Source organism: Pyrus communis, chromosome 15 (assembly GCF_041283825.1).
Source record: "Pyrus communis isolate YQ-2024b chromosome 15, ASM4128382v1, whole genome shotgun sequence".
Classification (NCBI taxonomy): Eukaryota; Viridiplantae; Streptophyta; class Magnoliopsida; order Rosales; family Rosaceae; genus Pyrus; species Pyrus communis.
The window spans coordinates 4,045,772-4,051,067 of record NC_142579.1 but is presented as its reverse complement, the minus strand read 5'-3'; positions in this window follow the sequence as shown (position 1 = coordinate 4,051,067).

Below are 5,296 nucleotides of genomic sequence, written 5' to 3'. Positions count from 1 at the left end.
TTTAATGTTTTTTTTTAAATTCTATTTTTTCCTATAACTTTTATTTTACAAAATTTGTTTCATTTTTTTTTTAAATTCCATTTTTTCCTATAACTTCTATTTCACATAGTTGCTTTATTTTATTTTAAATTCTATTTTTATCCTATAACTTCTATTTCACAAAATTTGTTTCATATTTTTTTTAAAATTATATTTTTTTCCTATAACTTCCTAAGCCATTATGCAACATTAAATTAAATTAAGTAACATGAAACAACATTAAACAATATGAAATAACATTAAATAACATTAGCCAACATATAAATTATACAACATAAAAAAAAACATTTAACAACATGAAACTTAAACAACATTTTGAAAAACATTTAATAACATAAAACTTAAACGCCTACTCCATGCTTCTTTTGGCCCAAAGATGTGCAACAAGATCATGTTGTAAGTACTTGTTTGTGGCACGAGAACGTATCATTCTATAGCACCTCATGTACTCATTTATAGAGATACTACCAGTTCTTGAATTGAAAGGCAAATTAGGCCCATCATATATTTTTGCACGAGCCCTTCTTGACCTATTTGGATCTTCTTGGTCGTCATCGGACTCTCCATCAATATACTCATCTCGCTTATCCTCCACTATCATATTGTGTAATATGATGCAAGACATCATGATGGAGTCCAAATTTTCTTGACTCCACCCTCTTGCCAGTTCGCTAATAATCTTCCCCCGTGCTTGTAGAATACCGAAAGCTCTCTCAACATCTTTCCGGTATGCCTCTTGGTGTAAGGTAAACAACTTTTCTGCGTCATTCCTAGGGTTTGGAATTGCTTGGACAAGTGTTGCCCACTTTGGGTAGATGCCATCTGCCAAGTAATACCTCATATTGTATTGACGGTTGTTGATGTAGTAGCGAAGTTGAGGTGCTTTACCTTCCGTCAAGTTATTGAAGAGGGGTGAACGCCCAAGAACTTTAATGTCATTTTAGGACCCAGGGACTCCAAAGAAAGCATGCCAAATTCATGTGTCATATGAGGCAACCGCCTCTAACACAACAGTTGGCTTTCTCGACCTTCCGCTAAAGCCTCATTGCCATCCGGTGGGACAGTTCTTCCAATCCCAATGCATGCAGTCTAATGACCCTATCATGCCCGGAAACCCACGGTCTTCAGCTTTGCGAATGAGCCGATTCAGATCTTCTTGATTTGGCTCGCAGAGGTACTCGTCTTTGTGAACCTGAACAATTGTGTCACAGAAATTTTGAATAGTATCAAGGCATGTAGACTCAGGCATACCATGGGTTTCATCCATCGAATCAGCTCGGGAGCCATAGGCCGTCATTCGAAGTGCAATAGTAACCTTCTGATGAGGTGAGAAACCAGGGCGGCCTGCTCTGTCTAACTTCTGTCGAAAGTATGAATGACTTGCTGGACATCACGAAGTAAACGCTCGAAGACATGATGCCTCATTCGGAAATGACGTCTGAAATCCTCTTCCGTGTACACCGAGTTGGGGTTGAAGTAATTGTTCATCAGATTGGCATGTGACATCGCTTTGTTTCGTGGTTTGTAAGAGCGACCAGCAATAAAGCCACCCCATTGAGGTTGTTCCTCAATTGGCTGACACACCATGGCTGCTGCTATGTTTTGTTTGTTGCGCCTTACTTGAACTTCTTCATCACACTCCTCATCTTCTCGTCTCATTTGTGCCCATTTTGCTTCCAATTTGGAATTGGATGAGGACCCCCAGTTGGAATCTGAAAAGGATCCAAAGTTGGAATTCATTGCAAACTTGAATTGAAATAGATTGAATTCAAAGTTCTGTGAATTATAGTCCAATATCCACCCTATTTATAGCAAAAGAAAATTCAAATCCAACGGCTAACTGACGTCACTTAGCCATTTTTTTTAATTTAAGTTGTAGTTTTTAAATAATAAATTATGTTTGGCCTTATGGCCATTTGGCCCTCGGCTGGAGACGGTTTTTTGTGGTAGGGCTAAAACGAGCCCTCTGGCCCTCTAGCCCTCGGTTGGAGACGGAGGCAAATATGGCCCTGTACTGTTCATTAAAATATTAATATCTTGGAGAATCTTGGAGGGCCAGAGGGCTAAAATGAGCCCTCTGGCTAGCCATCGGTTGGAGATGGCCTTAGTCCTGTCACAAAAAACTATCTCCAACCAAGGGCCAAAGGATCATGGGGCCAAACAGAATTTATTGTTTAAATTTAAAAATTACAACTTAAATTCAAATCCAACAACTTAAATTTAAAAACTACAATGATAACTGAGCCAAAAAACCAAAAAAATTAGAACTTAAATTTAATGAATGGTTTAGGTATTTATAGGGGAAAAAAAATTAGAATTTTTAAGAATAAAAAAATAAAAAATAAAATAAAATAAAATAAAAAATGAGCTGACTAGCCGTTGTATCCAAATTTTTTTTAAGCAATCCTGTCGGTTCTTTATTTTCTGGCCAACCCCGGGCTGGCTGGCTGGCTTTTTTAAGCAATCCTGTCAGTTCTCTATTTTCTGGCCAACCCCAAGCTGGCTGGCTGGCTGCATGCAACCAGCCCTCCAGCCCTCTAGCCTTCTCCGATTCCATAGGGCCCTTTTAGATTCCACAGCCCTCTGGCCTAGCCCTCGGTTGGAGACGGTTTTTGGGCTATTTTCGGCCCTCTAGACCCTTCGGTTGAAGATAGCCTAAGTACTTTCTACACCAATTTCCTAGTATGCATTTGCTACCCATGCAATTAAGCACTAAACTCTCTCTCTTTTCAGAGACATTAGCTTAGGCATTAGATATCTGGCCAAACCCCCCTCCTTGGTAGCGTGGTTTTGGTCCTTAATATTAGGTGTTTAATTTGTTTTGTAGGTACAAATTTGTCAAGACTAAAGACGGTAAATTTTCATTGAGATCTTTGGTTCAAATATCAAAGACACTCTGACAATTCCTTTTGAATTTTTCTAACGCACCCAATCTTTGAATTTTTAATTCCTTGATTTGTGTGCTTCAGAGAAAGAAAAAACTTGGTTGAAAAGTTTTGGAGCCACGACTAATGACACTCGATATATGCCTGAAACTAGAACGGAGTATGGAAACCATGGTGTGGTCCCACATCATCGCTCCTTGCAGTTGACTACGGTAGCTGGACAATCTGTTGCAATTACAACGCCACCAGTAACAGCCATTGCTGCATTGTCTGCATGCCAGCTTTCTCAATTATGTTGACTTGGTATGAAGTAGGGATGGCAACGGGGAGGATTGGGTTACCCATAACCGAACCCGTTTGTTTTCTCCGTACCCAAAACTATAAAAAACCCGAACGGGTATTCCCCGTAAGCGAATTCATCGGGTAACAGTTTTCCCGTAATCGTAAAATTTAACTTATTAAACAATTAGAGGGACGAGGAGGCCGGTGGTGTTTTGGGGGAGTTTGAGGTGATGGTGCAAGAGGGACGAGGAGAGAGAGTGAGAGGTTGCAAAGATGGTGAGGGATTGAAGGGTGTGGTTCGAGGGCTCGCCAGAGTTGGTGGGGTGGTGTGGGTGATGGTGCCGTGTGTGTGTAGCTCGGGATAGGTGAGGAGAGTGTAATGAGGAGAATGAGAGAAAGACAGAGAGAGAGACCTGCAGAGAAGTGAAGTGAGGGAGAGGGCATGTGAAGAAGAGAAAAGTGAGGGATGAGGGAGAGAAGATGGTGGTGTGGTGTGTAATGAGGAGAAGGAGAGAAAGATAGAGAGAGGGAGAGAGACTTGCAGGAAGTGAGGTGAAGGAGAGAGCATGCGAAGAAGAGAAAGGTGCTTGGGGATGGGAGAAGCACAGAACACAAAAATGGGACTTTTGTAGTCTCAAGACTTTTGCATTTGTGGGTACGTGTGTACATGTGTGTGGTGCTCAAGACTTTTGTAGTCTCCCATGTAGTATTAAAGAACTCAAAGGTTTTAAATATAATAAATATTTATATTTTTTAGTAAAGAATGAAAACGGAGCGAGTTCGGGTATGGGTTTGGAGTGGATACCCTATAACCATAACCAAACCTGAAATCAAAAATTTTACCCAAAGGTTACCCATAACCGTAAAAAACCCGAAATTTGCTCCCCCAAACTGAATTGTTCGAGCTGGTCACCTGCAGGTATTGGATTTGATGGATTAAATTGTCATCCCTAGTATGAAGACCAATGTGATTGAATCCACTTAATTGTGGTAAAAAAAGGCTTGGTCATCTCAACTTTCGATGTTTTAAAAAGGTACATTTTGGATACGGTCTCTAACTATCAATATTATTTGATTGAAACCTTGTCTGTTTTTAGTTTTTGATCGAAGTCCCTGACATTAATAAAATAATGTAACTTACTTAAGTTTTTAAATTAAAAATTAAAAATTGAAATTTGTATTTGTTTATATTAATGAGATTTTAAATAAAACTCATAACTTATGGAATTAAAAATAATAAAATATAAATTATACTCTCTATTATATTGTGTGTATATATATATACATACATATACACACACACACACACATACATACATACATACATACATACATACATACATATATATATATATAGGGAAGTGTTATTGGCACTCCAAAAATCTCATTCTACACTCCTCACAAGTGTATTTTTCTTTCCAAATATAGAAAGTTTGGAGTGTAGAACAAGATTTTTGGAGTACCAATAACAAATCCCTATATATATATAGGTACATTCATCAAAATTAACAAAAAAAAATTATTGTACCAAAACATGGATACATCCTTCAAAACCACATGAAAAAAAAAGATATTAGGCTTAATAATAATAATAAATTCTTCGATTAAACTTGATATTGATACATTCTCAAATCAACGAAAAAGAATGTACCCATATAAGTTTAAAAATGGATTAAAAATTTGAAAGAATTTTATATTAAAAAATTGTGTACATTTTATATTAAAAAGGGTACATTTTACATATAACAAATTGGTATATTTAAGAATGGGAACATTTAAGATTAAAAAAATTGAGAATCTTTTTTATAAAAAAACTAACTGGTACAAACTTATTCTAATTTTATTTATTTATTTTGGAAATGTTTGAATTGAAAATTAATTAGGAGTTTAATAGAGGTGTGAGTATTAAAACCCTACATCAATTACTAATTTTTATTTAATAAAATTATGTAATAAACATGTAAATGTTGTAGGCATAATTTACTGAATAATTACGAAGGCCATAGAGAGAGGGGTGAAACAATAGTAGAGAGAAAGAGATAGATATGTAATTGTGAGGTGTGTGTTGTATCACTCCCCTTGTGCCTTTA